This window comes from Cupressus sempervirens, chromosome 3 (assembly GCF_028749045.1).
Source record: "Cupressus sempervirens isolate cs-2001-9-10 chromosome 3, ASM2874904v1, whole genome shotgun sequence".
In the NCBI taxonomy this organism is placed as follows: domain Eukaryota; kingdom Viridiplantae; phylum Streptophyta; class Pinopsida; order Cupressales; family Cupressaceae; genus Cupressus; species Cupressus sempervirens.
The window spans coordinates 902,339,299-902,362,476 of record NC_143120.1 but is presented as its reverse complement, the minus strand read 5'-3'; the positions used below and the strand labels follow the sequence as shown (position 1 = coordinate 902,362,476).

General features: G+C 34.7%; 1 pseudogene; it reads left to right on the top strand.

Annotated features, from left to right (window-relative positions):
• LOC149569707 (sucrose transport protein SUC9-like) overlaps positions 1-22,641 on the top strand; it is a 73,188-nt pseudogene extending 50,547 nt beyond the window's left edge.
• The last annotated feature ends 537 nt before the right edge of the window (positions 22,642-23,178 follow it).

Sequence of the window (23,178 nt, the reverse complement as noted above, 5' to 3'; positions counted from 1 at the left end):
TTTTAAGATAAATAAAGGTTAATTACACTAGTAATTAAATGAATTACTTTAAGATGTTTTACATGACTTGTTATTTTATTATGACATCACCATTAGACGTGTTCTTAAATGTCATGATTTAGTATCTGTGTGATTATGCTAATGTATTTATTTCCTAATGATGATGTAATTAAGATGTGATATATTGATTATGATGGCTACTCACTCATTGTTGGTTGCAAGTGTCTAAGTGGATACATGAATCATCACAACAAGAGTGTGGTTGAGGTAGAGAGGGCTCGCCTCTCATAACGGAATCCATTAGATGCATATGCTATCACACACACATCATGTAGAACTTCATGTTTGTTTTTGTTTTTCGTTACATTTACTAAAGTTAACCTTGAAAGTTTGAAATGAATTAGATGTTTCATTTGATTGGTTTAATGAAAGATGTGATAGATTGTTAATATGTTAAATCAATAATAGATTAGTTTTGATGTTTTATTATGATATATAAATAAAAGTTCCATTTTGATTGTTTATGGGATAGAAACTTAGAAGTAATTATTTTTAGCATATATGTGTGTGTGAATGTGTGTGTACTCATAATACAAAATTTTCTTAAAATGATTCATTCTTTTAAACTTCTAAATGAAAATATATATATTACAAAAGATAGAATTAGGTCGATTATTCATTTTTGGGGGATTTTGTTTTAAGAGGGAAGTTGGGAAGCAATAAAAGATAGCAGCGAACTGGAGACAATAGTGGATTGAGTCAAGTGTGGAGTATTCTCAGGTTCCCATCCTTGTCTTTGCAACAATCTTTTTACATTTGAATCGTTTTGTCTAGAAAACTTGTTGGTTATTATGTAGTCTTGAATTAATTCTTGTTGTTGGTATGTGAATTTGAGTTTGAATCCTTGTTGAATGAAATGTTAAGTTTGAATTCAAGTCTTGCATGTTGAGCAATGACTTTCTACCCTAGCCCTGAGATGGCAAACATTTAGTTGGAATTCAAGGTCTATGATTTCCTTAGCTATATAAGAGGAAGAGCTCTTTACCCTAACTAGTAGGTGTACAAAACCTCAATTTTTTGGCCTTCCATTAGAAAAATATATGCAAATTATTAGCCTGAAATGCTTCTCACCGCTAGTGTGGCTGCAGTCATGGTCTTGCTCATCCAGTTGCTCATTCCTTTCCCTTCACTCTAGCAGGTCTCGCACAGTATGTTTTACTCATGATAGTCACCCTAACATATTGTTGATTGCCACTTTCCAGTGGTTAAGAAGACACGCTCCAATTACTGGTAATGTACACGTAAAAAAATAAATTGAAAAGCCTATCTCCTACTGTACACAATGCAAAGTGAAAGAAAATTTGTTTCCATAATAAATGAATCTGTCTGACAAAACCCAAAAGTGTGAATCAAAAGTTGCATGGTAATTTTTTTTTTTATTATTCTCTTTCATATGATATCCTATCATATCAGTACTTGATATTTTTCCATATCATGTCTCACGGAGGGTTTATTCTTCAGTTTTCTAAATTTTAATTTATAGAACCAAAAGTTTAAAGGTAATTTCTATAAGTGGCTCAATTTCAATGCTACAACAAGATTCCCTCTATCTATTGCAAAAGATCTCTTTTGACCATAGATTTCAATCTAAAAGTTTCTAGAAATACCACTATGCCAAGAGCAAAAAAAGAAACCATCACCACAAACAAGTTAACTATTTTCTTCCTTTACAAAAATCATCAGTTAGTGTAGAAGTCTTATATTCTTTTTGCATTTTATTAACTAATATTCATTTTGTTTTTACTTCTTCCATTATGGAATGTGGCATGTGATTGTAGAGTGCTATTAAAAATGAGAAAAAAATACCATAGCAAACTGTTGTTTTATTTTGGATAGTTTCAATTTCCAAAATAAATTGTTTCCAGTTTTTTTTGGTAGAACTAGTGTAATTTTAGCATTCATAATGTTAATTAAGCTTTGGTATCTTCCTTCAATGATTTATCTAAAGACTAGTGTTTAAATGAAATTTTAGTTGACTATTTGAGACTTATTAGTACTTCTTTCAACATCTTAGTGCTTGACTAAACCATAAAGAAAAAGAACTTATGAGTGTTATATTGTTGCAATAGTTTAATCACTACAAGACTTAGACTAAAATTTTGAGATCAAAAAAAATCTTTAGTTTAGAAATGAAGGTATTGCTGAGTTTTTGAGCCCATCATCTAGAAATACAATACATTCAACTTTAGTTCAAACCTCTTCTTGTAAATCAGCATGTAAATGTGTATTTTCCTTCATGATTTGGTGCAATGTAGCAATATTGGGAAGGATATAATGGATACTTCATGTTTAGTTTCAACTATTTGCCGATTATCTAGAATGGATACATGCTATTCTTATTTCATCTACTGCTAAATCTGGCTCTGTAAGTGCTTGGTCAAGCCATTCAATTTTTCCACATTTAATTATGTGGCCAGATAACATATAAGTTTTTGTGTGTGACTATGCTTATTTGGTTTTACTACATATGTTTAGATGTGTAGTTTTATTTGTATTCCCTATTACATTCTATGATTAGGCTACTAGGCACATGGTTGTATGTAGTATGTTTGACGGCTGCACTAAATCCATCCAATCCATCCTATTCCAGGAAGCTAGGGTTCTCATGTTAGGATCAAGGCATTCTTCATGTTAGGAAGAATCCTAGGGGAGTAATCACTCCGTGGTTGGTGAGGTAAAAGTGTAAGGCCACACTCCTATCTTAGAAAATAGATGGATGATGTCCTACAACTTTGGAGATAGGTTATGCTAAAATACACAATAGGGAAGGATAATTTTGTTTTATTGTATCTTTCATCCTTAAGATGAACTAAGCTATGTAATTGTGTATGAAAGCAATGTAATTTTGGAAACTTATGTAAAATATTGCATTATAATTGATGTATGTTGGATCAACAACTATTGTAATTAATTCTCTAACATAACATGAGATATGTTAATGTGAATAATGAATACCTCCATGATGTAACACTAAACATTCTTGAATATGCTAAAGATGTGAAATTTTAGATCAACACCTTAATGTTTTTGATTAAGTAAAATAGGTTTTATAGGGTTCCTAAAACCCAAAAGTTTTTAGAACATATCAAAAATATAGATAATAAATAAAGTCCAGCACCCATGCATCTTCTTAAAAAAGCCTAAAACTAACAACACGCCCACAGCTAGGACACAAAAAGCCTACAACCCTATAAGGAGATGAAACAAAAAGAGAACACTAAAAATTAATTCTCCTTATCAAGAACCTTTAGGGTCTCTATAGTTTCATTGGCCTTCTGGTTGTCGACACCCTCCTAAACCTAGTTCTAGACATCCTCCTAATCCCTGGTCTCTTTCTAATCATCCTCAGCCTGTCCAATATCCAAGTTGGCCTTCTCCATCACATCCCCACAAAATGCAACACTAATCAGAGAATCCCCTAGACTGACAATATTCTCGTTCAGGGTATTCAAAGTGGCAATCATCTGATTAGCCAAGTTCTAGTGTGTGGATTTCACACATTGGACTTTTTATTCAACCATGGTGATTTTGTCCTCCTGGTCAGCATTGTATCCCTAGACACTACTATGTCATTATCTTCCATCCTAGTCTCTCTTTTCTTCATTGTGCCCCTAGTCACAGCTATTTTTTTGGTTTCCTTCTAGCTTCTTTTCCCCTTAAGGTCTTCAATTTCATGAAACAACCATTTGATAGATTGAAAATTGCCAATCATGCTAATCTTAGCATTGTTCAAAAGGTTAAACCCAGTTTCTTGTGCACTATCTAAGATAACAACGAGGGCTGGATCAATTAGATCATCATAGTGGGCATTACCATGAAAGTCTTCCGTCATTTGGATATTCAACAGCTCCCTGACAATCTCCATATTCTCGGTGTTCAAGTTAAACTTCCTTCGTACCCTCATGTTCTTTGTTATCACTTCTCCACTTCTTTTCACCAACATATATGTCATCTCCTCAAGTGGAGAAAGAGTAGGGCTAGGGGTCTCAGGAATTTGGACATTGGTATCTTCTTGTAGTGGGGCATCATTAGCTTTTCTTTTCCTAGGGTTCCCCAACATATCAACTAAAACCTCCTCCCCCTTTTCACTTTCCCTCTCCTTCACCTCCTCCTTCACATTTTCCTCCCTCTTCTCCTCTTCCTCTAAATCTATCTCCTCATCTTCATCATCATCCTCCTCCTCCTCTTGAGGCTCATCCTTGGGGGTAATTGGGGGAAGGCTTATAGGGCTTTTTCTATAGGGGATGCAGGCAAAAGGGGTAACATTCCTTTCTTCCATAGGGATTTTATCTTTAATGGAGGTATTATCCTCATTATTACAATTTATGTTGTGCACTTCCTCAGCATCTGAACTCCCAATTTCCTCAGATGCACTCTCGGTATCACCTAGGGATTTTCCCCTTGTTTGAGTCTTCAAATACTCATAGACTAGGAGGAGTAATCCTTCATGAAGGGTGGGATTAGTAGCAAGTTTCTTCTTAAAACCCTTGATACCCTTGCTCATAGAGGTGAAAAGATAAAAAAGAAGAGATGTTTTCATACCATGCCTAAAATGATTAAGCAAAATGAAATGATGCATCTTGATCCTATCAAATCTAGGGTCTAGAGAAATATATTCAATGACAACCCTAAGGCCATACATCCATAGCTTTTTAATGGACTCCATCTTGTAATACATCTCCTCCTTGATGAGTTTCTTCCTCTCATCTTTATCCTTCACAAATTCTTTGACACCATTGGTTGACATTTTCTTATCCATGAAGAAGTTAATCCCTTCCAAGGAGATCTCCATAACCTAGGTAATCAACTCCACATTGACATGGTGGGTGACCCCATCAATTTTAACTTTCCCATTTTTCAATGAATCCATCATTAACTTGGTGATTTCCACATCAAAATCATGGAGCTTCTCTAGAAATTTAGTAATACTGTCCTTTTCCATCTTACGCCAAACCTTCCTTTTATTTTTCTAGTTCTCTGCCTCTCTTGATGGATCCCTCCTAATTCTCTCACCTACCATGGTTTCTTGTAGTTCAAAAAGCCTCCCACTACTCAAAGAATTATAGACTTTAGCCTACTTCAAAATGTGAAACTTGAAAACATTTTTGCAAAATTTAGTGGTTCTATTCATGATAGTCCATAAAGCATGCCAAAAGTACACACTATAATTATTTGAAAGAGTTTTCCATGATTTTTAATAACTCCCATCCTGACATGCAATTTGGCGTATCTAAAGATTATTAAATTGGGATTATCTTGGTACTTCCTTTGCGTGCAATCCTATTCTTCATTGACATGCCACATCATCACCAAATTTCTAGCTACTGTTGAATTAGCCTCCCTATACACATGGCTAATATGGATCTTTTTGAATTTACCTAGGTCAAACTTTAGATCTTCTATTACATTCATTTTATTCTAGGAAGGCTTAATCTAGCCTTTAATGCAATTTATGATATTTAAAGAGTCCCCCTCTAGCCAGAGGTTCTTGATCCCAGAAGCCAAGGCCAATTTAACAATGTGATTGGCTACATTGGCTTCTACAAAATTATTAGTCTGATGACCTAGAGGGTAGGATAAACCCACTACACTTCCTCCATAACTATTTTTGACAATACCTCCACTACTAGTAGGACTACAGTTCCCTTTAGCTACCCTGTCAAAATTAGCTTTATGCCAATTTTCAAGGGGGAGTAACCACCTAGCCTCCTATCTTTTCCTATCCCTAGCCTTTTTCCTTGCTATACTATTCATACCTTCTCCAATGTTTCCTTCCTTTGTGATAGCGAAGTTCTCCTTCATTAATCCATCAATTTTATTAGCAATAATTAACTTGAGAGATTCTCTATCTCGGAAGATTTAGTTATTACGTTCTTTCCAAATTCCCCAATAAAAGTGCAAAAGGGACCATGACCTAATTAACTATGTTATCAAGCCAAGGTGTGAGCTCTTCTATTGGTTTAAGAACTCTTGGATGTTAGCTAGGGGAAACCAGCTGACCCAAAATCCCTGGTCAGAAGGTTCAAAACCTTTGAAAAATAGGGATAGTGAATAAATAAGTGATTGACCATCTCCGAACCATGCTTACATAGACTACACCTATTGGGGATAATCTACCCTCTCTTAGCCAAATTGTCCAAAGTGAGAATTTTGTCTTGGAGAAGCCAGAAAAATATGTTAATTTTTAGTGTAAGACCAAGAGTCTAGGCCTTAGCCTAGATGGGTTTCTCCATTCTGTCCCACAAAGAGAAATATCTAGAGGCCATAAAGTATAGCCTATTCAAGTTATCTCCCCAAATGACTTCATCCTTCTTGTTGTTAATAATTATAGCATTTAGGCTAATCATCAAAGAATTAAGGTCTAGAGATATCATAGATAGGTCATGCCAACCTAGGCTAGATCTATAATTATTGACTTTTGGGCCATATCTTCTTATGCAAAACTTTTCCCATCTTCCATAACTAGGATGATCAATAAGAGGCCTTAAGCTTGTCCAGTTGTCCTACCAAAACAAAATATTGTCAGCTTTACCAACTTTCCATTTAGCCTTGGACTTAGCCAGGAATTTTTCCTTTAGGATCTTGTTCCATATGTAAGATCCCTGAGGAGTCTTAGTCTCATCCAACAAGAAACTAAGAGATTGATTGCTCAAGTATTTCTCAATCATGATATCCCTCCATACTTTGGTGCTCTGAAAAATGCACTACATCTATTTGGCTAATAAGGCAATATTAAGATGTTTGATTTTTCTAATACCAAGACCCCCATAGCATTTGGGAAGGCAAACATGGTCCCAATCAACAAGATGATATCTCTTGTGCTCTTCAACTCCTATCCAAAGAAAGTCCCTCTGAATCTTCTCCTTTCTATCAACATGCTTTGTCAAAATCCCAAAAAGGCTTAAAGCATAAGTGGGAAGATTTTGGAATATAGATTTCACCAGAGTGCATTTTCCTACCTAACTAAGGGTGGCACCTTTCTAGCTAGCTGATTTCTTGTTAAATCTACCTAGGATGCTATTCCAAAAAGAATGTAGGGGTTTGGACCCTAAAGGAAAACCAAGGTAAGTAGCTAGAAGGGTCCCAATACCACTTCCTAGGATTCAAGAAATTTTCCTCTGTCTCTCTTGTGGTGTGTTGATGAAGTAGACCAAACTCTTTTCCCAGTTTATGGCTTGGCCAAAACCCCTAGTGTAGGCATTCAACAAACCCTTGAACACTTTCGCCTCCTAAATAAAAGCATCTCCCCCCAAAATAGTATCATCAACAAATTGCTGGTGAGTGAAAGAAGAATGACCTAAAGAAGGCTTGAGACCTTGCAAACTCTAGTCCTATCTTTTTCTCAGAATAAACCTTCCCAAACATTAGCCAAAATGATAAAGAGAATAGGGGATAGGGGATCACCCTATCTCAACCCTCTCAAAGGGAAAAAGAAATTTGAGGAGGAGCCATTAACCAAAATAGACAAAGAAGGTGAAGAGACAATCAGAAGGATAAGTTTACAAACCTATGCATCAAAACCAAAATCTTGGAGGATAGCCATCCAGAAATTCCAATCCACCATATCATAAGCTTTAGACATATCCAGCTTAAGTAGAAAACCTTCCTTCTTGCCCACCTCAAGAGAGTGAATCACCTCATGCACCGTCATAATGGAATTGAGAACCTACCTCCCTAGAACAAAACCAGTATTCTATGGGGAAATAATCAGATGGAGAACACTAAGGAGCCCAGTGTTAAGGACTTTAGATATGATTTTGTAGAAAGAATTACATAAACTAATAGGCCTAAACTTATCCATCGAACCAGCCCTTGAGATTTTTGGTATGAGAACCAAAAAAGTACCATTGAGTTCCTTCAAAATATTTCTAACCCCAAATAATTCTTACATAGCATTCACAACATCCTCTTGAACCACCTCCTAATATAGCTTGAAAAAGAAATGCGGGAAGCCATCCGGGCCAGAAGCCTTGTCATCCAAAAGGGAATTAAGAGCCTGAAAGACTTCCTCCAAGGATGGGACAGCTTTCAACATAGAGTTGTGGTGGGCTTGCAAAAAAGAGCGGATAACATATAAAATGTCCTCTTGGTCAGGCACCAAGAGTGAAGGATCCTTGCTGAGAAGAGAGGAGAAAAACTGCACAACTTCATCCACTATCTCATCATCCTTGGATAGCATAGTCTGACCTTTCTTGATCCTAGAGATCCTATTCTTAGCATGTTGTTTAAGGGTGGATAAATAGAAGAACTTGGTGTTCTATTCCTCTTCTTTGAGCCAATTAATTCTTGATATTTGTTTCCAAAAATGTTCTTCCCTAGAAATGATGTTGTGGAGGTCAGAGAGGATAGAACTTTCCTCTAACCAATTCTGATCATTATATCCAACTTTTTGAATCTCTTCCTAGACTATGCAAAGCTAATTACTCTTCTCGTCCTTGTCATGAAAAATGTGGCCAAAGTATGACCTATTCCAGACTTTAATATTTATTTTCACATTCTTCAATTTTTGGGCTACCCTAAACATTACAATACCCTCCACTTTAATATTCAACCAAGTAGAGATCTTGGATTCCAAAGCTAGATGGGAAATCCACATTTTCTTGAACCAAAAAGGAAATTTTTTTTTGATTACTAAAGGCCAAGTAGAGAGCGATATGGGGGAATGGTCTGATCCCACTCTGGCGAGAAGGGAGAGTTTTTGGGAATGAGATTGGAACCAAATAGGGGAGATAAGTGCTCTGTCAAGATGAACTTGGATGCATTCCCCTCCAACTCTTCTATTAGACCAAGTGAATCTACCCCCAAAGAGATCAACATCCATTTAAGCCAAATTGTTAATGAAATTTGAGAGGTTTAACTTACTTTCCTGATCTAGAGCAAGACCTCCACAATTTTTCATCATCAATGAGGGGGGAATTGAAGTCCCCCAAGATAATCCCTTTGTTTATATTATTAGTTCTAAATACCTCTAAAATCTTAGCCCAAAAGGCTTTCCTCTCCCTTTTAGAGTTGGGGGCGTACAGATTTAGAATAAGCTAGGAGTCATCACTATGAGTGTGGGACACCTTACACAAGAGGGCATTAACTGCATTATAAATGGTAGAGATCTGATATGTCTTGTTGTTGTAGAGAATCAATACCCCTCTTGAAGCTCCCTCTGAGTTAGTATAGCCTCACTACTAATGAATTTATTGAAAGAAAGCTTGCCAACCACATCTTTTCTCATTTTGGTTTCTTGGATCAACAAAAAAATTAGGTCTTTGATCTCTAATCATGTTCCTAATTACCTCCTATTTATGAGGCCCATTTAGGCCCCTTATATTCCAAGACATGATCTTCATTTTTTTAGTTCCAGAGAATTCCTTGATGGTTCTCTGGGTCCCATTTCTGGTTTCTTCTTGCAATAACTAAATAGATTTTGTCCTTCCTGGCATCATCGGAGTAACCCCAACATCAGCCTTAACCTTGCTTCTAGTTTTCATTGGTGATAGAGGGGGGTGGTAATGATTTTGATTCTTCTTTTTCTTTTCACTAGACTCTAGCCTTCTAAACTATCTTGAGAACAACTATCAATCCAATCTTCCCATTGAGAGATCTGGTTAGGGGAAGATTTGTTAATAAGCTCTAGAAGCTTTGTCCCCAACCTAGTGGAAGCTAGCAGAATCGTATGAGGAGCAACCATACTTCTCTGCTACCCAGATCCATTACTGAAAGGTCCATCACGTTGATTGTGATTAGTGGTTCCATTACATTGGTTGTGATCCTCCAATCTTAGGGGAACAACATCACCATTTTTCAGGGATCTTGAGTTAGAGACCATTGCGATCTCCATCTAGGAGGTCTCCTGCCTTTCCTCATTCAAACAAGGGGTCCCCTGCCTTTCTACATTCTACACATTCTTAGGCAACATGTTGTCTCCCACCACAACTATGGCATCAATAGATGGGTCTACAGTAGTAGGTTCCTCTAGAACTATAGTGCTATTTTGGACTCCATCTAGCTTTTCTAAGACAAGGTGATCAGGACTATTACTCATATCCTCACTACTCTCCCTAGTGTCAGACTGCTTCGAAGATTTACATCTTCAAATTAGTTTTTTCTTCCCCTTGACTGAAGTGCTAGTGAGTTTGGATTTCTTCTTTGCTTTGGCAGAGGTATCAGGAGCCTTACTCTTCAGGAGCATTACTCTTCTTCTTGTAAACCTTAAGGCATTGATTTGCCTTATGTCTAACCTTGAGATAAAGGAAATAGGCAAAAGAAACTATTTCATAGATCAATTTTTGAATATGTACTCCAAGTTTGGAGTGAAAAGCCATAGTTTTTGGCATGTCTATACCCTCCCTAACCCCTATGCAGATACAAGCATAGTTGTGACATCTTTTAGAGCCTATGATCAAATCAATAGATAAAATTTCTCCAAAAGTCCTAGCTAGCCTTACAAAAACAACTTCATTCTAGAATTCTAAGGGTAGTTTAGGAAGCCTAACCCATATAGGGGCATGAAAAAAGAATGAGCCATTCAAATTCAACTAAGATGACCTCTTCTAGAGAACCAGTGTGGAATGACCAATAGCCCTCTATCCTTCACATTAAATGTTGGAAAAGTCTTCCATGCATGTGAATTCAAATGACAGAAAGCCCTTTACCATAGCTGTGACCAAAACTTTACCTTTGAGAACCCATTTCTTCTTAATGAAATTCCTAACATCATCTATGTTAGGTCTAGGCTCCATAAATTTACCAATCAAGGTAGAAGGCATGGATCAAATGCTATTATCTACATTTTCATCCAAGATGGCAATAGAACAAGAACCTTGCTCAGTCTTAGGAAAAGTTTTAACAGGCAAGAAAGAAGACTTACCTAAGGGCTTAATCCCAAAAAGAGATGACCATTTAGAGGATCTTGGCTAGCCCACTTTGAGAACTAAAGGAATCTTGTCCATTCCCTTTGGGGGAGAATCTGGGTCCCCTTCAACATTCTCCAATTGACCCCCTATACCAGAAGATGCCTAACCATCCCTCGCTTGTGACCCATGTTCCAGTCTAGAGTTCCAATTCCAACATTATTGAGGAATCCCAGCCTTTTTAGAATTCAAATTTTGAAACCCTCCCTTAGCTCCACTCATGCTCACCATACACATTTTTAACTATATCAACATTTTAATGTTTATGTTATGTTAATAAACTATTTGTTAATGGATAAATAGTTTGACTTTTCCACTTTGTTATGATTAGTTATCTTCTGCTCTTTCCACAATTTGATGATGTGAAAAATTTAAAGTAGGACATGGTGCTTACATATGGTATCAGAGCATGGTTTGAACCTAGGTCCTTAGGCTATTGTACTTACTTCTGCCAATATTTGTCAGGTGTTTGATTTATCAGATATTGGCACTATTGACCCAATAGGGGGCTTTGTTATAGCAATAGATTGTGACCATTAGATTGCCCTCCTTAATTATGATAGTGTATAGATAGTAGCTAACTTGAGAATAGATCTCAAGAAGGTGATTCCACCCACGTTTCATGGTAGAGCTTCTACGGAAGATGTTGAGGGATGGCTTACTAGTATGGAGAAGTATTTCTTGGTTTGAAACTATATGAGGAAATGTAGAGCGGTTTGGGCCACATATTAACTAATTGGTAATGCAGCTACTTGGAGGGAAAATGTAATGGATGAAAAGAAGCTCCAGTATGGGGAGGTAACTTGGGAAGAATTCTTGTAGGTTTTTTGCAAATGATGGTTATGCCAACTATCCTATGACAAGAAAACAAAAGACTTCTACAAACTAGTTTAGGGTAACATGAACATTAATTAGTATCATGAACAATTTTGTCATTTGGTGAAGTATGTCCCTTAATATCAACATGATGAGCTATTTAGAATTTGGAAATTTGTAATGGGTTTGTGACCAGAGATCTATAGTGAAGTCAAGATGTAGGAGCTCGAGACGATGGACTTTGCACTACGTAAGGCCCTTAGTATGAGCAATGACTAAAGGATGCTTCTTCATATAAATCCTCTTCCAACAAAAACTATAAAAGGAAGCTCCAAGATAATAGGTTATATTAGGATAAGAAGGGTTATCAAGATGATAGACCAAAAGAAAATGGAAAGAAGCAACACATTAGAAATATAAAGGACAAGGCACAAGAGAATTTTGACAAGAATAGGAATAAGGAAAACTGGAATAGCAAAAAGAATCAAAATCATAGAAATAGAAAGTGAAGGAATGGAAACAATACAGGTGATTAGAATAGGAAAGATGATAGGAGAGGCCCTAGGATAGAATGTTTTTTTTATGTCAATAACCATTTTACTGCTAAGTACCCACAACAATCTTATAAGAGATAACTTCCTCCATAGCACTATATTCATGTTGCAATTGATCATAGTTAGGTAGGTTATTAGGTCACTCCTATATAGATGAATAGTACACTTTTTGGTTACCCTATTTCTATCCTTATAGATATTGGTGCTACCAAATTCTTTGTAGATCCTAAGATTGTAGCAAAGATACCTATTACGGCTGGTTTTATGGCTGAACCTTGGACTATAGAGTATGGTAATAGGGCTGAACATAGGGTAGAGCAATGTTTATTATATAGTGAGTTGGAACTCCATAGCTCTCGAATAGAGGTCAACTTGTATCTAGCACCTTTGGGCTCATATGATGTCATCCTAGCCATTAATTAGGTAAGTGAGGATAAAGCTTTAGTAAATTTTTGGGATAGGGTGATTGAATGTCTCGATGACATAGGGTATTGAGTGATACTAAATATTGTCAAATGACCCTTGGAGTTGAGGCAAATTCCAGCAATGCACTTGAAGAAAGCCAAGAGGAAAGAATGTTAGTTATACATTGCCCATTTTAAGAACCTGGAAGAGACTCCACCTCGATTGGAGGATCACCCTATTTTGTAGGAGTTTAGAGATGTTGTGATATGAATATCAGGATTTAAGTGTGTGATTTTGAGTCAAACTTGATGACCCATGTTTCATGAGTAATGATTCAACATGAATCCATCTCTCATGAGAATAAATGGAACTATTAACACTCATTGGATCTAGGTGATGCTCACAGGGGTGAAGCATCGGGACTTCTCAGGAGGTCACCCATCCCAGTACTACTCTAGCCTAAGCATGCTTAACTACAGAGTTTCCTCCATAGTTAAACCCAAAGCTTGCAACCCCATTTGCAAAACCTTCACCAAGTGTTGTGCCTTATGAACCATTCATTAGAAAGCCCCTTAAGCTCATCAATTGATAAGTAGGAGATAATTTCCATAGCAAGTCAAATTGTGATATGAGCTTAAGGGACTTTCTAATGAATGGTTCATAAGGCACAACACTTGGTGAAGGGTTTGCAAATGGGGTTGCAAGCTTTGGGTTTAACTATGGAGGAAACTCTGTAGTTAAGTGCGCTCAGGCTAGAGTAGTACTGGGATGGCTGACCTCACAGGAAGTCCTAGTGCTTCACCCTTGTGAGCATCACCTAGATCCAATGAGTGCTAAGTGTTCCATTTATTCTCATGAAAGATGGATTCATGTTGAATCACTACTCATGAAACATGGGTCATCGAGTTTGACTCAAAATCACACAGTTAAGTCCTGATATTCATATCATAATTTGACTTGTTGTGGAAATTATCTCCTACTTATCAATTTACATATGTGTTTCCAAATGATTTTCTTAAACTACCCCCTAAGAGGGAGTTCAATTTCTCCATAGATCTTGTGCCAAGAGTAGAACCCCAATCAAAGGTTCTCTACTATATGACTTCCAAAAGAATGTATGAGTTGAATACTTAGCAAGAGTAACTCTTGGATAAAGGTTTCATTTGACCTAGTGTGTCACTGTGGGGAGCTCCTATAATATTCATCAAGAAGAAGGATGGTACCTTAAGATTGTGCATTGACTACTGCATGTTGAATAAGGTGACCATAAAGAATCGATACCCTCTCCCAAGAATTGATGAACTTTTTGATCAAATGAAGGGAGCAACCGTATTCTCTAAAATTGATTTGCAATCCAGATATCACCAACTTTTGATTTGGGATGAAGAAATACCTAACAAAAAATTTAGAAAATGATATGGGTATTATGAGTTTGTAGTCTTACCTTTTGGACTAACAAATGCTCCTGTCACTTTCATGAATCTAATGAACAACATTTTTAGATATTTTCTTGATAAATTTGTGCATATATTTATAGATGATATATTAATATACTCTAAGAATTTAGAAGACCATGAAGAGCATTTGCACATAGTGTTGTAGCATCTGAGAGACAGGAAACTATATGGAAAACTCTCCAAGTGCTCCTTTTCTTAGACAGAGATCCACTACTTGTGGCTCATTTTATCAAAAGAAGGCATAGTAGTGGACCTTGCAAAGATAAAAGCCATTCTTGAATGGCCAACTCCACAAATCCTAAGAAAAGTTAGGAGTTTTATGGGTCTTGTTGGGTATTATACAAAATTTTTTGACGGATTTTTTAGCATAGCAACATCGTTTACTTCTCTTTAACACAAGGATGAAAGATTTAAGTGGACAAAAGCATGTGATAAAGCCTTCCAGTTACTTAAGCAAAAGATTACTACCACTCCTATATTGATTATACAAAACCCAAATGGACATTTTTTTGCCACCACAGATGCTTTTGGAGATGGGCTTGGAGGTGTATTAATGCAAGATTGTAGGGTTGTTGCCTACAAATCCAGGAAACAAAAATTGCATGAAGTAAATTATGCTCCTCATGATTTAGAGTTGGCTATGATAGTTCATGCTTTGTAGATGTCGTGGCACTACTTATTAGGAAAACCATTTTAGCTTAAGACTAATAATATGGGGTTGTGGAACATTTTCACTCAACCTAATCTAAATGCCAAATATAGGCAGTGGCTCAAATTCTTTAGTGAATATGATTTCAGCATAGGGTATATTAAAGGAAAAGATAATAGGGTGGCATATTCACTTAGTCACAGGAGATATATTACTGTTATCTCTACATCTCAAACTCACAAGAGAGAGTATATCTTTAAATACCTTCCTAAAGATACCAATTATGAATAGGTGAAGTCAATCTTGAACACTGATGCCTCTAATTTGCAATTTGATGATTATTCTTTAGATGAAGATGGTGTGCCTAAATACTAGAACAAGATTTATGTTCCCAACCATGAAGGGTTGTGGAGAGTTATTCTAGAGGAGATGCACTGCACTCCATTTTTAGGGGACATGGGGGTAAACAAAATTATGGGTGATTTGAGACCTTTATACTTTTGGTTGGGACTCAAACGAGATGTGACAAAACATGTGGCCCAGGGTTTGGAATGTTAGCATGTCAAGCCTGAGCATGTCCATCTGGTAGGTCTTCTGCACCCACATGAGATTCTACAATATAAATGGTAGGTTATTACCATGTATTCTATATAGGGGTTACCCATGGCTCAATGCAAGCATGATGTCATCTTGGTTGTAGTCAAAAAATTAACCAAAGTTACCCACTTCATTCTTGGTAGTCTGAAGGATGGATCTCAAGTTTTAGTAAGAAAGTTTTTCTAGGAGAATTTTTTACTGCATGGTATCCCACAGACCATTATTTTTGATACGGACACCTGAATGACTTCAAGATTTTGAAAAACCTTGAACTCCACTTTGGGTACATGCCTAAATTTTAATACATCTTACCACCCTGATATTGATGGAAAGACAGAGAGAGTGAATTAGGTTCTAGAAGATTTATTATGTATGTACTACATGTATCAACAGTACAAATGGGAGTATCTTCCATTGGTGGAGTTTTCCTATAATAAGTCTTATCATTCTTCCTTGGGAATGGCTCCATTTGAGGCTCTCTATGGCCGAAATTATCAAACTCCTATAAGCTAGGATAGGGTTGAGGATAGGGTTATTGTGGGTCCTAAGATGCTAAGGCAAATGGATGAGCACATGATCTTAATCCATAGATAGTTGAAGGAGGTAACAAATTGACAGAAGAGTTATGCAGATAGGAAACACACTTTCTATCAATTCCAAACTAGGGATAAAGTGTTTCTAAGCATTAGACCATAAAAGATTTCAATCTCTTTCAACAAGAATTCAAAGGTTTCCCTGAGATTTGTCGGTCCATTTGAGGTCTTAGAAGTTATCAACCCAAGTTCTTATCAGCTTGCTCTCTCAGCTCCTTTGGCACAAATTCATAATTTCTTCCATGTGTCTTTGCTTAAGCCTTATCATCCTAAGATATCTCATGTTCTTGATTGGCATGCATTGTAGGTACAGGATCTAGGGGTGATGGCAGTTCAACCCACTTGACTCATTAAGAAACATACCCTTAGGGTGCAAGATAGAGATGTTCTCCAGTATAAGGTCTAGTGGGACCAATTTGGCATACATAGTGCCACTTGGGAGGATGCAGAGGATTTACAAAAATATTTTCCCCATCTTTTTGTATAGCTATTTATTACAATTGGATATCACTTTTGGTATGTGTACGCTAATTTTGTTGTGAAAGACCTCAGGAAAATGCCTTTTTCCTTGTGGGGAAGCATGTCACGTCTTTCCCTTGAATTAGTTTCTTTTTCTTGGTTATGTGGTGAATAGTCAAATGCTAACTTGGTCAGAGATGTTTTAATCTTGTTCTAAGATAAATGAAGGATAATTACACTAGTAACTAAATGAATTACATTATGATGGATTACATGATTTGTTATGTTATTATGATGTTGCCATAAGATGTGTTATTAGATGTTTTTATTTAATATCCACCCTTGAATTAGTTTCTTTTTCTTGGTTATGTGGTGAATAGTCAAATGCTAACTTGGTCAGAGATGTTTTAATCTTGTTCTAAGATAAATGAAGGATAATTACACTAGTAACTAAATGAATTACATTACGATGGATTACATGATTTGTTATGTTATTATGATGTTGCCATAAGATGTGTTCTTAGATGTTTTGATTTAATATCCACGTGATTATGCTAATGGATTTATTTCCTAATGATGATGTAATTAAGATGTGATATATCGATTATAATGGGTATTGAGCCATTGTTTGTTTCAAGTTTCTGAGTGGATGCATGAATCATTACAATGAGAGTGTGGTTAAGGTAGAGAGGGCTAGCCTCTTGGAAGGGGATGTATCAGATGCCCCTACTACCACACATGCAGATCACATAGAATTTTATGTTGTTTGTTTTTTTTTTTCATTACATTTACTAAAGTTAAACTTGAAAGTTCAACACGAATTAGATGTTTCATTTGATTGGTTTAATGAAAGATGTGATAGATTCTTAATATGTTAAATCACTAAAAGATGAGTTTTGATGTTTCATTATAATATATAAATAAGAATTCTATTTTGATTGTTTATGGAATAAGAACATAAAAGTAATTCCTTTTAACATGTGTGTGTGTGTGTGTGCGTGTGCGCACACTCATAAAATAAAATTTATTTGAAATGTTTAATTCTTTTAAACTTCCAAACATATATATATACATATATATATATATGTATATACATATATATATATATATACATATATATATATATATACATGTATATACATATATACATATGTATATACATATATATATATATATATGTTTATACATATGTATATATATATATATATATGTATGTATATATATATGTATATACATATGTATATATGTATATATATGTATATATGTATATACATATGTATATATGTATATACATATATATATATATATATGTATATGTATATATATATATATATGTATATATATATATACACATACATACATATGTATATGTATGTATGTATACATACATATATATATGTATGTATGTATATATATATATACATATATGTATGTATATATATGTGTATATATATACATTATACATATATATTACATACATACATACATACATACATACATACATACATATATATTACAAAAGATGGAATTAGGTCAGTTATTCATTTTTGGGGGATGTTGTTTTAAGAGGGAAGTTGGGAAGCAATGAAGGATAGTGGCGGACTGAAGACAGTAGCGGATTGGGTCAAGTGTGGAGTATTCTCAGGTTCCCATCCTTTTATTTGAAACAATTGTTTTGCATTTGAATTGTTTTATTTAGAAAACTTGCTAGTTATTATGTAGTTTTGAATTAATTCTTGTTGCTGGTATGTGAATTTGAATTTAAACCCTTGTTGAATGAAATTTTAAGTTTGAATTTGAGTCTTTCATGTTGAGCAATGACTTTCTACCCTAGCTCTAAGACAACAAACAATTAGGTAGGATTCAAGGTCTATGATTTCCTTAGTTGTATAAGAGGAAGGGCTCTTTACCAAGGTATATTTTAGTGGCTAATATTTACAAGTTGACTAATTTTAGAATTTTTTGGCTAGTAATTTGGCTAATAACTTAAGATTATATACAACCTAAATCACCATAGTTTTATAAAATTTAGGTCTAGAATATTTAAAAATCACTCAATAATTTATTTTATTGAAAAATTTAAATTCAAATATTCGCCACAATATTTGTTACATAATTACATTTGAGTCACCTAAATATTATATATTATTGGAGAAATTAAATTTAACTAACTAATAATTATCATAATTATTAGTTACTTTAGGCATATATCACAAATATTTAGTTTTCACTATTGATTTAATTATATGTAATGATTCTAATAATATTCCACGAGGTAAAAAAATGTTCAATTTTGATTTGTAATATTCCATGGTGATTAATAAACTTCCGATTATTTTTTAGATTCATCAATATTTTAAACAAAAAATTATGATTCAAAAGTAATCACCAATATTAATCATATTTAGAATAAAATGTTGGGAAATTTGCAAATAGAAATAATTTTGTTTTTTCAAAATAATGAAAGATTTGCCAATATTTTATATGCTTTTTCGCAGACAACTTTCTTAAATTTTACCCTGCTCTTTACCCTGAATAATAGGTGTACGAAACCCCACTCTGCCGGGCTTCCATTACAAAAATATATGCAAATTCTATGCATGCAATGATTCTCATAACTGTTATGGCCATGGTCAAGATCTTGCTCGTCCAGTTGCTCATTCCTTTCCCTCCACTCTAGCCGATCTCACACTGTATGTTTTACTCATGATAGTCGCCTTAACATATTGTTGATTGCCACTTTCTAATGGTTAAGAAGACGGTGTCCAATTACTAGTGATTTACATGTAATAACAACGAAAAGCCTGAAAGGCCTATCTCCTACTATACACAATACAAAGTGAAAGAAAACCTATTTTCATAATAAATGAATCTGTCTGATAGAACCCAACACTGTGAATCAAAAGTTGCATGTTAATATACTCTTTTTTTATTATTCTTTTATTATTATTCTCTTCTATGTGATATCCTATCATATCAGTACTTGATATCTTCTTAAGCTTTCTAAATTTTAATTTATAGAACTGATAATTTAAAGGTAATTTATGTAAGTGGGTCAATTTCAATTCTACAACAAGATTCCCTCTATTTTCCATAAAAGACCCCTTTTGACCATAGATTTTGATCTATAAGTTTCTAGAAATACCACTATGCCAAGAGCAGAAAATAAAACCATCACCACAAACAAGTTAACTGCTTTCCTCCTTCGAAATCGTTAATTAGTGTAGGAATCTTAGATTCTTTCAGCATTTTAATAATGAATATTCATTTTTTTTTTACTTCTTCCATGATGGAATGTGGAATGTGATTGTAGAGGATTGTTAACAATGAGAAAAAATATCATAGCAAATTGTTGTTTTGTTTTGAATAGTTGTAGCTTCCAAATCGAACTGTTGCTAGTGTTTTTGATAGAACTAGTGTAATATTAGCATCCATAATGTTAATTACACTATGGTATCATCCTTCAATGATTTATCTACAACCTAGTGTTTAAATGAAATTGTAGTTGATTGTTTGAAACTTATTAGTACTTCTTTTAGCATCTCACTGCTTCACTAAACCATAAAGAAAAAGAACTTATGAGTGTTATACTGTTGCAATAGTTTAATCACTACAAGACCTAGACTAAAATTCTGAGATCAAAATAAATCTTCAGTTTGGAAATACAATACAATTAGTAGTAGTTCAAACCTCTTTTTGTAAATTTGCATGTAAACTTGTATTTTCCTTCATGACTAGGTGCAGTGTAGGAATATTGGAAAGGATAGAATAGATACTCCATGTTTTGTTTCTTCTATCTACTAGTTCTGTAAAATGGATACAAAATGTTCTTGTTTCTTCTATAGCTAAATCTGGCTCTTTAAGTGCTTGGCCAAGCCATTTGATTTTTCACATTTAATTATATGGCCCAGATAATGTATAAGTGTATGTGTGAATATTCTTATTTAGTTTTACTACATATGTGTAGATGTGTAGTTTAATTTTTATTCCATGCTACATTCCCTAATTAGGCTACTAGACACATGGTTGCATGTAGTATGTTTCACGGCTGCATTGGATCCATCCAATCCATCTTGTTCTAAGAAGCTAGGGTTCTCATGCCAGGGTCAGGGCATTCTTTATGTCAGGAAGAATCCTAGGGGAGTAATCACTCTGTGGTTGGCTAGGTAAAAACACCTAGCCACATTCCTATCTCAAATAGTAGACGGATGATGTCCTACGGATTTGGAGATATGTTATGCTGAAGGACATAATAGGAAAAAATAATTTTGTTTTATTGTATCTTTCATCCTTGAGTTGAACTAAACTATGTAATTGTATATGAGAGCAATGTAATTCTAGAAACTTATTTAAAATATGGCACTGTAATTGATGTATGTTGGATCAGCAACTATGGTAATTAATTCTCTAACCTAACATGAGATGTGTTAATGTGAAGAACCAATACCTCCATGATGTAACAATGAACATTGTTGAATATGCTAAAGATGTGAAATTGTAGATCAACACCTTCATGTTTATGTTATGTTAATAAACTATTTGTTAATGGATAAATAGTTTGACTTTTCCACTTTGTTATGATTGGTTCTCTTTGGCTCTTTCCGCAATTTGTTGATGTGGCAAATTTTAAGTAGAACATGGTTCTTACACATGGTAAGAAATTTATCTAGAGACCTAGAAAGACATATCTTTCAATAAGATGGAAATACTAGTTTCAAAAAAATTAGATTGCCAAAGAGATGGTATTTCCAAAAAAAAAATTTGACTTTTCGGAAAAGGTTTTATACAATGTGTAGGTACAAGATATTATAGCAGGACCACAAACAAAAAGCTTAGCCGGTTCATCAAGAACCTATTAGGAAAAGATATGTTATACTTATTTATCTATTTATTATTATTCTCTAGTTATACAATAAAGGTCCATCTATATGATAGAGTTTTCAAATGTTAACTAGTACAACAAATAAGTTTCTTTTTAAAAAAAAAAATTCCTCAAAATAATTCTCTTCACCACAAACCTAATTCGAACCTAATTTTTATGTTGGTGTATTGTCCTAGCTGTCCACCTGTTTAGATGTTATGCCCATGCCCATTTTCTTCAAAAGCCATTTCAACTATTGTCTACTATTCTCTTGTTTGAAAGCCTTGTGATATTTTGTTTTCTTTTCTAGGGTTGTTTCTAGTGGAAAGCTCTCAATGGATCTTGGAAATTCTACAGGTCTGTTAACAATTCTTTCAATCTTGAGGAAATTCTCACCCTTTTTCAGCATTATCTTAATGGTCTATGACTTTTTATTTTATTTATTTATTTATTTTTTTCCTGTAGCTCCCAATCCAATTCCAGCAGTGAGGGTAGAGGAGAGTACAAGACAAATGAAGCTCTTTCAATACTTCAGTGGGGCAGAAAGGAAGAAATGGTGCTTGACATTGCAACAAAAGCAGAGTATGTTGGCTTATAGATCAATGGCTTATGTTTTTAAAACAAAATGCCATTGATTTTCAGTAAAAAATTAGATTTTTTTTCTTCAGTGTTTTAGAATAATTCGGTTTCGGAGAAAGTAGCATACTATTTGGATTGCTGTTTATTTGAAAAGCATATTGTTTTAGCGTATGCACCAAGTTATTAAATAGAATTGAACTTCTGTTTAAAATTCAATTCTTCATATAGTGAGCAAGTCTATTTGAAATACGGACAAGTTAATTTCCATTAAAAAAATACTAAAAGAAAAGAAAGTCAAATCTTTTTATTCTAGATTCATGAAAACATATTGATTTTTTTCAAATTTTTGTTTCTTTTGGATCTTTTAAAAATTGATCAACTATACATATTTTGGTGGAAGGATAATCATGTCAAAATAAGTAATGTACAATAAACAGAGTAGTGTAAAGAGAGTTTTAATTACCTTGACAAGACAATGTATGATGCAAGTTTTCTTTTGATTTTCATGGGAATTCATAGTTATTAAGCTAACAGGCTTCACTGGGAAATCCTTGACCAGATTGTCTGGATTTTTTGGCAGTCTTATACTATTAAATGTAGAAATCAGTGTTGTGAAATGTAGGAAACGGAGCAGAGGATCTCGGTTGGCAGTGGACATGTCATGTGTGATTTGGTGCTCTCAACCAGTGGAACTGGACACAAAATGAGTCAGCATGATAACACTTTCCAGAAGGACAATGACGAATGTCATGATAACACTGCATGGGTCCCTTGGCAATAGTGGATCCCAAGCAGTAGTGGACGAATAGTCTCCAGGAGTAGTGCAAGGAGTGTAGTGCATGTTGATTATTGTTAGTTGGACAACTGTTATTTCTGACCCGAAAATAACAGTTGTATTTATGGGTAGCTTGGATAGCTGTTCATCCTTATCTATGAATAGCACTTGTATTTATGGGTGGTTTGGATAGCTGTCTGTCCACTTGCCAAAAATTAGTAAATGGTTATTATTTACTAATTTTAGTGATTCCCTTTTGGACACTTTGCAACCAATTCTATTATTGGCTGTAGAGTTTTCTTAATCTCAGTCGTTGGTTTGATTTAATCTCGGTCGTTGCTTTACCAATAGGAGTAGTATAAAAAGGGGTCCTTGGGTCATTTAGATATGAATTTTTTGGAGAAACGTTTGCAGTGTTAGAAAACAGTCTTGCAATGTTAGCAAGGGTGAAGTGTTAGCATGGAGATAG